Source organism: Abramis brama, assembly GCF_963993115.1.
Source record: "Abramis brama genome assembly, chromosome: 14".
Taxonomy (NCBI): domain Eukaryota; kingdom Metazoa; phylum Chordata; class Actinopteri; order Cypriniformes; family Leuciscidae; genus Abramis; species Abramis brama.
In genome coordinates, this window is record NC_139976.1 from 33697029 (window position 1) to 33709182 (window position 12154).

At 45.8% G+C, this 12154-nt stretch overlaps 1 long non-coding RNA gene across 1 annotated transcript; it reads left to right on the forward strand.

Annotated features, from left to right (window-relative positions):
- The first annotated feature begins 5880 nt into the window (after positions 1 to 5880).
- On the forward strand, positions 5881 to 8543 carry LOC311096454. The gene is made up of 3 exons (XR_014609039.1): positions 5881 to 7082; positions 7364 to 7469; positions 7623 to 8543. It is a non-coding gene; the product is annotated as an uncharacterized lncRNA (long non-coding RNA).
- The last annotated feature ends 3611 nt before the right edge of the window (positions 8544 to 12154 follow it).

Here is a 12154-nt window from a genome sequence, read left to right on the forward strand (position 1 = left end):
CTTTTTAAAGATGCCTTCATGCGGCTCGTGCCGAGCCCCACTCACCGAGGGAGACCGCCATGTCATCTGCGTCTCCTGTTTGGGTGAGGACCATGCAGCGCTCGCGCTCGCTGACGGCGGCTGCCCTCACTGCGAGCTTTTGCCTATGGTGACTCTGCGGACTCGCCTGGCATTCTTCTCAGAGCCTGCATTCCCCGCCGCGCTGCCGCGCCGTAAGAAGCGCCGCTCGCAGCGGGTCCCGGAACCCGCTCCAGCCCGACTAAGCTCGCCGGTTTGCCCGCCTGCTTCACCGGCTTCTCCCGAATCACTTCCTGATGCTCAGCGCCCGCAGTCTGCCGCCGCTTCATCACAGGAAGTCGGTTCCGAGGCCGCGTCGGGGGAAAAGGATTCCTGCTCTCTGCTAGCTTCAGGCAGCGAGGACTGGGCGAGCTCCGAGGATCTCGCGCCTGCTGCCCGCAAGCCCACTACGAGAGCCAACATTGAGAGAGAGCTCATGCGAGTACTCGCGCTGGCCGCGGCGAGCCTCGGCCTCGAGTGGTCTGCTCCGGAGCTCCCCTCTCGCACCCGGCTGGATGGTAGCTTCCTCCCTGGTGAGCGCACTTCTCCGGATTCAAAGCCCGCTCCTTTTCTTCCTGAGCTGCATGAAGAAGTTGCGAAGGCCTGGAACGCGCCCTTCTCTGCGCGAACGCGCTCGTCTGTGTCACCAGCATTTTCCTCTCTGGATAATGCGAAAGACCGAGGCTACCTTTCACTTCCGCCGGTGGAACAGGCGATAGCAACCCACCTTTGCCCGCCCTCTGCTGGACGGCGGACTAAACCGGTGTTGCCTTCAAAAGCCTGCCGCATGACGTCGACGCTGCTCGCGCGAATTTTCTCCGCCGCTGGGCAGGCCGCGTCAGCGCTACACACCATGGCTACACTGCAGATATTTCAGGGTGATCTCCTCCGTAAGTTGGACGAGATGGGACCTGAGGCTATCTGCATCGCGGATTTGAGGAGCGCTTCAGATCTAACACTCCGCGCTACCAAGTCTGCTGCACAAGCCATGGGAAAGTGTATGGCTTCCGCCACTGTTGCTGAGAGGCATCTATGGCTGACGCTCACGGAGATGGCTGATTCCGAGCGCAACGCGTTTCTCGACGCCCCGCTGTCTTCCGCTGGCCTTTTCGGTTCTTCTCTCTCCGAGTTCGTGGAGAGATTTACTGAAGCCCAGAAAGCGTCTCAAGCCTTCAAGCACTTCCTCCCGAAGCGCTCTGGTTCTGCAGCGGGTCGTCAAAAACAGACTCCGCGGAGCTCTCAGCCTCAGCCCCCGCCTTCGGCCGCATCCTCACAGCAGCGACAGCAGCGCAGCTCCGGGCCCCGCTCTCGCTCAACCAGCCGACGCCCCGCTCCGCGCGGGCCGCGATCGAGGATTGTGGTGAAGCCGGAAGCCCCGAAGAAGTCCTAGCTCGCCTAGGAAAGCGCAGGTGTGTGAGTCCCGCTGCGGCCGGTCTCTCACCCAAGCGCGCCGCTGTTTCAGTCCCAAGACTTGTGACTGTTCCAGCGTTTTCTGCAAGATGCAAGCCTGCTCAGCCGCCCGCTTGCCTGCACACAAAAGCCGTTTTTACGGCTACCCAGATATATCCCGAAAAGAGTGTATTTTCTGGTGTCCCGGCCACGGCCGATGGTGCTATAAGTGTAGTGTCCATGCCCACTCCTCAGTGCCCATCTCTACACACAAGCACAGCCCTACACTTAGGGCTCGCGCACATAAAATCGACTCAGGTCGATTGCGCTTCCAACATAGTGAAAGTGCCCGCACAAACACTATGTCTCACAGGCCACAGGCTCTCTGTAAAAACGAGACCTGTGCGCGCTCGCTCTGCTCAGTCAGACAGTGCGCCCAAAGCAGTGAATGTGCCCGCTTCCCGCCCACATTTACTCGCAGACATGAGTCCCACGGGACCCGCTCAGCCCTCCCTCACTCAGTCAAGCGCTGTAGTAAGGTCGAGGACGAGCGCTCTGCCCGCTGTAATAAGCGCGCCCCCCGCCTCGAATGCCACAGGCATAATGCCTACGTTATCGCGCCCCGAAGCGCCTCTGTCGCACGGCGAGCAGAGCGCGCTTCGCATCCAGCCCTTAGCCAGCCATGCAGAAGCATGGGCAGCGCTTCCAGGGGTTTCGGACTGGGTGCTAGGCATTATAGAGAGAGGCTTCTCGCTACAGTTTTGTCGACGCCCTCCCCGCTTCACAGCGCGCGTCCAGACTACGGTGGTTTCAGAAGTAGCACACCTACTTCGCGCCGAAATATCAAAACTGATAAGCAAAGGGGCGATAGAGCGTGTTCCCCGAGCTCAAAGCGAAGGGGGGCTATACAGCAGATACTTTCTAGTCCCCAAAAAGGACGGCGGTGTCAGACCCATTCTGGATCTAAGACGGCTAAACAGAGTATTAGTGAAACGCAGTTTCAAAATGCTCACGACCAGCAAAATTCTCGCGCATGTTCGCCGAGAAGACTGGTTCATGTCGATAGATCTGAAGGACGCGTATTTTCAAATACAGATAGCGTCACATCACAGGCGATACTTGAGATTCGCCTTCGAGGGTCAGACATACCAGTATACAGTCCTGCCTTTCGGCTTGTCCCTGGCACCTCGTACATTTACGAAATGCATGGACGCAGCGCTCGCTCCTCTCAGACTCAGAGGCATGCGAGTGCTGAACTATTTGGACGACTGGTTGATCCTAGCTCAATCACGATCTCAGCTCGTGAAGCACAGAACCATTTTACTCGATCACCTCGAGAATCTTGGTATCACGGTCAATTGGGCGAAGAGTTCACTGAACCCCAGTCAAACGATTTCGTTTCTGGGTATCGTTCTGGACTCGCAGTCTATGACGGCGCGGCTGTCGCCACAGCGCGCGCTGCACATTCAGCGCGCGGCGAAGTCTTTTCGCCGCGGCGTTTTCACCCCGCTCAGGAAGTTTCAAAGGATGCTGGGTCTCATGGCCTCAGCATCATCAGTTCTCCAGCTGGGCTTGCTCCGCATGCGCCCGCTGCAGTTCTGGTTGAAAGCGCGAGTAACGCGCGGAGCGTGGGTGTCCGGCCGGTTACGCCTCAAGATCAATCAAAGCTGTGTGACAGCCCTGATACCTTGGTTGGCGGACGGCTGGTACCAATCAGGTGTAAGCCTGGGGACTTCCTCGAGAGTGAGGATGGTGTCGACAGATGCATCCACCTCGGGATGGGGAGCGCTGCTCGAGGGCAGACCGTTCTTCGGCCTGTGGTCGGAACGAGAAAAGCTCCAACACATCAACTGCCTGGAAATGCTGGCAGTGCACAATGCGCTGACGCGTTTTTGTCCCCATATCAAGGACCAACACGTCGTAGTCCGTTCGGACAACACGGCCGTGGTGTCCTATATAAATCGCCAGGGCGGTCTGAAATCCACATCCCTGTACAGGCTGGCGAAACGCCTCCTAATATGGGCTCAGCACAATTTGCGCTCGCTGAGAGCAGTGCATGTGCCTGGGCTCCAGAATGTGGGCCCAGACAGACTGTCCAGGAACAACATTCCCCTGGGCGAATGGTCTCTACACCCACAAACAGTCCGGCTGTTGTGGGAGAGATTCGGCAGAGCGGAGGTGGACCTATTCGCGTCCCGCGAAAACGCTCATTGCCCCGTGTTCTTTTCCAAGAACGACAGCGCGCTGTCCCAGATGTGGCCGCGCTGCCCGTTATACGCTTTCCCCCCCGTCTCCCTCCTGCCACAGGTGTTAGAGCGGGTCAGGGAAACAGAATGCCCAGTGCTGCTTGTAGCACCGTTCTGGAGGAACCAAACATGGTTTCCAGTCCTGATGCAGCTAGCAGACTTCGCTCCATGGCCAGTGCCATTGAGGAGAGATCTCCTCTCGCAGGCCGGGGGCTCGATTTGGCACCCACACCCAGAGCTGTGGTCCCTTCATGCGTGGGTGCTCAACGGATATCCGTTGACCTCGCAGAGGGAGTGATAAATACCATCACTCAGGCCAGAGCGCCGTCGACTCGGCGGCTTTATGCCTCAAAGTGGTCGGTTTTCTCCGGCTGGTGTACAGCTCGGAGCCTATCACCTCTCGATTGTGAGGTGACGGAGGTTCTCTCCTTCCTACAGGAGCTGTTGGATAAGGGCAGATCCCCTTCCACGCTCAAAGTTTACGTGGCGGCTATTACAGCGTTCTCCGGAACAAAGCTGGGTCAGTCACTAGGAAGGAACGATTTAGTCATCCGCTTCCTCAGGGGAGCTAGGAGGCTGAATCCACCCAGACCTCCTTCAGTTCCTATGTGGGACCTTTCTACAGTCTTGACGGCCATGAAAGGTGCCCCTTTCGAGCCTATCCAATCTATTAGCCTCAAACATTTGTCTTTCAAAACAGTGTTTTTGATGGCTCTCGCTTCGGTGAAGCGCATAGGCGACCTGCACGCGCTCTCCGTGAGCCCAGCGTGCTTAGAGTTTGGACCTAATGACTCTAAAGTCATACTCAAACCTAAGCATGGCTATGTGCCAAAGTCCCTCAACACGCCGTTTCGGGCTCAGGTTATCTCCCTGTCTGCCCTGCCGGGGTCAAGTGAGGAAGGGGACTCAAGTTTTCTTTGCCCTGTTAGGGCTTTAAGAGCTTACGTGTCCCGCTCCGCTGTCTTCAGACAGACTGAGCAGCTTTTTGTCTCGTTCAGTGGACGTTCCAAGGGAATGGCTGTTTCGAAACAGAGCTTATCCAGATGGATAGTTGACGCCATAGCGCTGGCTTATACTGCCAAGGGCATTCAGTGCCCGTTGGGAGTCAGAGCGCACTCCACGAGGGGCGTTGCCTCCTCGTGGGCTTGGTCCAGCGGGATTTCCTTACAGGATATATGTACGGCGGCAGGCTGGGCCTCGCCGTCTACATTTATCAGGTTTTACAACCTAGAAGTTCCCGCCTTGCAGGCTAAGCTACTATCGGTGTAGTCGATTCAGCTGTTTAACTAGAACACTGAAATCGCATGCGCAACGCGCTACCGACTGTCTTATGGGCAGAATTGTGTAAGACCCACATTTCCCACATTCAGTTCAGGTTCCCCACCCTGTCTATGTGATGTCATATTCGCGTCTGCTGGCGCGACCATATAAGGACGGAGGGAATACCCTCTTGTCTCTAGACTCTCTCTGTGAGGTCATGTTTACGTCTGCGGACGTTACAGTTTAGGGAATTAAGGTCCCCCATCCCTTAATCCCGGATTCTTTGTGAGTCTATCTGGTGATTATGCACTGTACATCTGGCTTAGCTTCCAGTGATCGGTGTTTTTATCCCAGCACGCACGGCGTTTTACAAGGGGTTCCCGTAGCGTTTTGATAAAAACGCAGTACGAGAGGACTCTCGTAAGAGAACGTACTCGGTTACTAACGTAACCTCGGTTCTCTCTAGAAGAGGGAACGAGTACTGCGTTCTCTGCCGTGCGTACGGTTCACTCTGGTTCGCTTCGGCTATGAAAATCAAGTGAATCAGCCTTTTCGAGCTCCTTTTATAGAGGTTAGCCACACCCGTCTCGGCGGGAAATGGCAAGGAGGGCGCGAAGCGCCCTCATTGGCCTGACGTCACCTCAGGCCTCGCTCGATAGGCTTATGCAGTTGCCGCAGAGCAGCCAATGAGCGAGCAAGCCGTCTCGCCATAGTTGACTACTGCTGCAACGCGCTTTACATGTATGAAAATTAAGGATAATTTTTTGCTTCAGTATTTCGTGAAAAGAGACTTTTCCCCATAGCGTTTTGATAAAAACGCAGTACTCGTTCCCTCTTCTAGAGAGAACCGAGGTTACGTTAGTAACCGAGTACGATTTCCATTGCTGGCCGTGGAGTAGGCTAACTTCTGAGGTAAGTTTATTAAATTACTAACAATGTTGAATGGTCCACTGTCTATATTTTATCAGAGGCCCTTTATGATGCATATACTTATCTTATTTGTATATGCAAAACTTAATTCTATATTTTTTTTTTTATCTTGGTAGACGACTGATTGATCCGGCTAACATTTTGTGGTTAGCTAGCGAGATTATATCTACGTTATATTTTAATGTGCAACAATTGACGTTGGAAACAAGCAGTAATGTGCTCAACAACAATTTATATAGCTAATTATAAAAAATGAACCAGTTCCCTGGAGGAGATCTATCAAATCGAAAACTAAAGGAGAAAAACAGACTTGGCCCACGGCCTAAAAAGCTTTTTTTGGCCTTTAATATGGTCGCCGTCATTAAAACATCCACACGCGATTTGCAGGAAAACCTTTGCTCATTTTCAAGAAGTTACAGTAAGAATAACATTTCTATTGTTACTAATTGTTTCAAATGAATAGTTTCTGTAATGAAACAATACATAATTACCTAACAATTCATTCTCTATATTACAGTTTAATCAAGCAAAAAATGTGTGTATCAAATTTGATACTGCAGGTTTATGGGTGCTTTATCCCTGAACTTTCATGTAACATTTCTGTAATGAAATCTACATATTTCCCACCACAATACAACCACACACTATTTTGATGATTTAATTAATGCCTGAAATGCCATCTTAAAATACATTTTGGGTATTCTTTCAATAAATCAATCCAACAACATCCCATAAATGGCCAAGCTGCAGTGTGATTTTTTTATTATTTTTTTATGTAAGATGGGGTGGCATTGATAATTTTCCAACATGGGAGACCTGACATATGCAAGCACTGCACCAACATCTCTTCTCTCTACTGTGAAAAGTGTAAGGTGCATCTTTGCCTGAACAAAGCCAGAAACTTTTCACAAAGTGAAATAAAAGACTGTAAAATATTTTATTTAAAAAAAAAAAAGAGAAACTGCCTGAAATCTTCTATAGGATCATTAAGGTTGAATAAAATGTTTATTAAACAGTGTGACTAATTTCTTCTATGAGTAGGGAAACGCATTGACCTACAGTACAGCGCTTGTCTACTGATTTGTGCTCTGCTGCATGTGGTGGCGATGGCTGCTGGCGATGGCTGCTGAAATGAGAGGAGACTGGAGGCTGTGGACGGTGTGCCGGGAATGGAGAGGCCAAATACATCCATGGCAACCAGTAAGGTTAAATTTTTTTTCTCACAGGGTAATTTTTATTTTGGGTGAACTATCCACGATACATATTGTTGCATTTTTGTCTTGCGATATATTGTGACATGATATATTGTTACACCCCTAACATTTTGTATGCAAATCCTCGGAGAATCCCTGCCCACTGGTTGTTTTGAAGCTGGGTTTACTAATATGAATAATCATTGAATTATATGAAATGGAGAATATTGTTCGCTGCATGTACTATACTGAATTTTAATTTTTTGTAATATGTGTGGTCCATTGTAGTTTTGATTGGTGCTGGAGGCACCCTCACTGAAGGGGATTTCCTTCTCTTCGGCTTAGGCCGGTGAATGAATATGGTTGGCACAGCATGGTATGGTAGGCTTGTAAGGTCAGTTTCCATTGTACTTCAAATATCATTGAAAAGTCATAATTCTCTACATTTACAAATATGATGCCCTTTGAAATGCTAGTAAGTGATGTCACCTGTGTGAACATTACTTACATGACATAGTTTTCTGTAGCTGGACCCTGTCATTTGCAGGTTTTGACGGCTGACCATTGCCATCCATTTTTTCCTGCGCTCTTGGTCTTTGGGGAAGCCATACATTTGGTAACCCTTCTCAGACCGATTGGAGCATCCAAAAGCTGCACAGCAAACCATGGTATGACCACTGATCTATAAAATATTAGTTGTAACCAATGAACATGACACCATTGAACATCACAGAGAGTGGTTGTGATGTTCTTCAACTTCTCCTGAAATTCATAAACTTGATGACCACACACACTTTTTCTTGTCTTTTTCTTGTTGTCTCACTCATTGTTTAATAAAAAAAAAAATACTATTGCATTCATTCATCCAAGCGTAATGAGTTGTTATTCTTACATATATTTGATACTTTGTGTATGGGTTAGTCTTAAAATTATCTTGGTTTGTGGTCAACTCATGCCTCATCAGAAGAAAAGGACTGGACACTAAATGCTGAATGGACTGTTGCTAGCTACTCTTAGGGTGACCACCCGCCCTGTTTTGCGTTGTCCCGCACAGCATTTTCACCCCTTGTCCCACACGCCGCATATTGAGAATATGTCCCGCATTTTCATCCGTCTATTGGTTTTTAATTATTATATTAAGAAAACGTGCATGCATTCTTTTGCCTTTTTAAGAAAGCATTTTATTTCTTCTTTTTGCAGTGTATTTTTTCACCTATAGGCTATTTAACAGCGCTTCGTCAGAAGTACAAACACAACAGCCTTTTTTAAAATCCTATACAATGGTTGAAAGGAAAGGAGTAAACACGGTCACTAGTAGGTTGTGACAGCTGTCAATCAAAATGTGGACCGGTGATTCGTTCCATGTGTTTCCTGTCAGAAAACATTAAATAAAATAATGTTAAATAATTAATAATGAATTAAATTAAACTATTTAATTCAACAGAATTTATCAACTTGTTGTGGTGGTTTTAATTCACATCCTTTCTAAAAATATGAAAGTTTTTGGTTTAATATATTCTTAATATATAAGACTGTCAATGATCTCATTTCATATTTTATATTTTATTTGTTCATTGTTTATTTTGTTGGATTTTAATTGGACTTGGTCAGATCTGTTTATAAAATAGTGATCTGCATGATGCCGCTGCCTTTGGGCTCAGTGATGTTGAATTCAAATGACATGTCAAATAAAGACATGTTATGTTACATTGTGATGTAGGCTAATGGTGTTTTCTGGAAAGGACTAAAGAACAAAGAATTTTTATCAGGTGAAAGGCAGAATTCAAATGTTTTTATGAAGTTAGACATTATATAATAATAATAATAGCCTAATAATAAAACTATCTTTAAAGGTAATCAGTCTGAAGGGTGCAGAAACACAGGGGTGGTTTATGTTTTAGTGTTGGTAAAATGTTCCACATCGTCCCACATTTGGTTTGTTTGATGGTGGTCACCCTAGCTACCCTGCTTTCTTAATCCCTCTCTGTTCTACCGATGCTAACACGAACGTGAAGCTTTCCCTCCAAAACGTATCTAAGTAATACTTACCGTATATAGGCTATATAGCTTTCAGTTGTCACCCTACCACTCCAAATGTAAAACTGACATTTAAAAATATGCAATAATAGTCAAACAAGGACTTGTGTATGTGTTTTATTTATATTTACCATTCAATTTCGCAATCGCTGCTGTCAGTCCCATAGAAGAACATGACAGCGCGACCTGTGTGTGGAACTTTACAGGCTTACATGAACCACGTGACCACCCCGCTAGTGAGTTCAACGAGTGTCGCAACTCTTCTCTCTCTATGGCTCTGATCAGACCTCTTTCTCATTGAGACGTGGTCTGGGAACCACATGTTAATTTTCTCGTATTTGAGGCGTGGTTTACGAATGCCCAGAGCCATTTATTGGGTGCTACGAATGTCTATCAAATGTGCCTGTACGTAGCTTATAGCCAATCGTTTCAATTATACCAGATGACGTATGTAGAGCGACAGAAATTCGACGAGGAAGACGAAATAAACTTGCGTTCTAAACTACTTGCACTGTAAAAAGTGAAACATTGGATTAACTTAATAAAATTGAAGTAACCATTCACAATAAAGATTTTACATTGACCTAATGTTCAGAAACCATTCAGTTCAAACTAATTTTCTGCATTTCATGCAAACTCTTTTCTGAATTTGGTGTAAATCAGTATTTTAAATTGGCTTAAATTAAAAAAAAAAGAAAGTTTTTTAACAGACTTGATTTCATGCAAACTCTTTTCTGAATTTGGTGTAAATGAATATTTTAAATTGGCTTAAATAAAAAAAAAGGTTTTATCTAAATTGAGTTTTCTTCAATCTGAAATATGTATTCATTGCAAGTAATATGAGTAATATGAGTCAGATCAAACGTTCTTTTAAATATTTATTAAATCTTATATGAAAATCACAGTTTTTAAGATTAGACTTTTTTTTGGCAAAACATTGTTTTACAAATACAAATGTAATTCTGAGACAGTTCAAGTAATCAGTTCTTTTCAAGTTGAATTTCATATATATCAGTATTAAAATGTGAATATATCATAAGAACAAATAAGAACAAGAATAAGAAATAAGGACAAATATCTAAAAACAATTGGTCTGCTTCTCTCAGGAATTAAAGGACAATTCCGGTGAAAAATGAACCTAGGGGTAATTAACACATGGTTACCGAGTCAATCGTTCCCTGGAATGCGTTTTCATGAAAATCGAATGTAAAGCGTTTTATCTCTAAAAACAGATTAGCTTATAACGCTAGTATATGGGGCACAGAGTAAGTAAAAGTAAATCGCTAGTTAATACCACTAACAAGGCTCAAAATAGCCTCACACTAACACGGTAGCATAATGAGGGTCCCTACATGCAAACCGAAGCATTGAGAACTTTGTAAGTGTACAGACAGTTTAATAAGAAGATACTTTATAAAGACAGTACATTACGCGTTTACAGGCTGGAGTCATCTTGGAAAACAGTCTCGACTAGTCGAGCCACGAACGCCGTGCTACGTTAGATTTCACAAACGTAATTCCTATCGACTAGCTCACTTAGCACGGCGTTCGTGACTCGATTAGTCGAGACTGTTTTCCAAGATGACTCCAGCCTGTAAACGCGCTATTTTGAGCCTTGTTAGTGGTATTAACTAGCGATTTACTTTTACTTACTCTGTGCCACATATACTAGCGTTATAAGCTAATCTGTTTTTAGAGATAAAACTCTTTACATTCGTTTTACATGAAAACGCATCCCAGGGAACAATCGACTCGTTAACCATGTGTTAATTACCCCTAGGTTCATTTTTCACTGGAATTGTCCTTTAACATTTTTGGCAGAAGAAATAAATGTAAACCAAATACAAAACATAGATATTGCCACATCCAGTAAACAACAAACAACTACTGAACTACTATTACGAGACTGGGGTGAAGGCATTTCTGCCATCCTGTGTGTTTGTGTTTGTGTGTGTGTGTGTGTTTGTATCAAAGCACTGAAATGGAGGCTGTCAGTCAGTCATTGCCTATGCAGCAGAGTGCAGAGGTGACATATTTTGGGGGTCATTTTTCTTGTGTCAAGTTCCATTAAAACTTTCTGAAAAAACTCAAAAGTGAATTTCAGTTCTTTTGGATACTTGAGGTTTAGCACATATGTCAGTCCAAATAACATTGCTACAGAAGCTGCGGTTGAAGGCACATTACTGAGGACCTCTGTGCTCTCAATGAGAACCCTGGTGTCTGTCTCACTGATTAAGACGGCCATTGGTTGCTCCAGTCCATCACCTGGCATATCCTGGCAAGACAATACATAGTAATGAATAAAGAGTGCTGACCAGACCCAGTTGAGTGTGTGAGAGACACCCCTGCTTATATTCTGCATTTCCTGAACTGAGTGAGTGTGTAACCCCTGTTGTGTGAGCATAAATGACAATGAAATAAACAAATGAAATAAATTTTAGAGAGAGAGAGAGAGAGAGAGAATAAACAGTTGAAAAGCAGGTTCAACAAGTTCCATTGCTAGCCAGCTATAATTTCACAGACTAGACAATGAAAAGAAAGTTAGTCAAAACAGTAGAGGCAAAACTTTGAATTAAAGGGATACTTCACCTCTGGAAAGATGAATGTGTATTTAAAATGGGTCATTTATGTAGAAGAAATGTAAAATTATTTTTGTATTTGGAGCTTTCTAGACTGAGAAAAGCCAGGAAATGTATTTTTGGCTTATGTGGATGAAAGACAACAACTCCCAGAATGCACTTGCTTCGCTGCCCTAGGAGGCCACTCCCAAGCCACACCTACCGGTAGGAGCGCAGCAGTTAAACAACAAGCCTTAGCTACTAGTGAGTCTCCCCGGGATTCCGAGATTGCCTGCTTATGGGGCATGCAGCTAGCGGATCATGAGGATGAATACAGGGTTTCCCCAGGTTTGATCACCCCAAATTTAAGACTTTAAGACCTTTTTAAGACGACTTTAATGAAAATTAAGACCTACATCGCACCCATTATGCAGTCGTAAAACACCAGATCAAATCCCAATAATGACTATTACTAACAAATGTT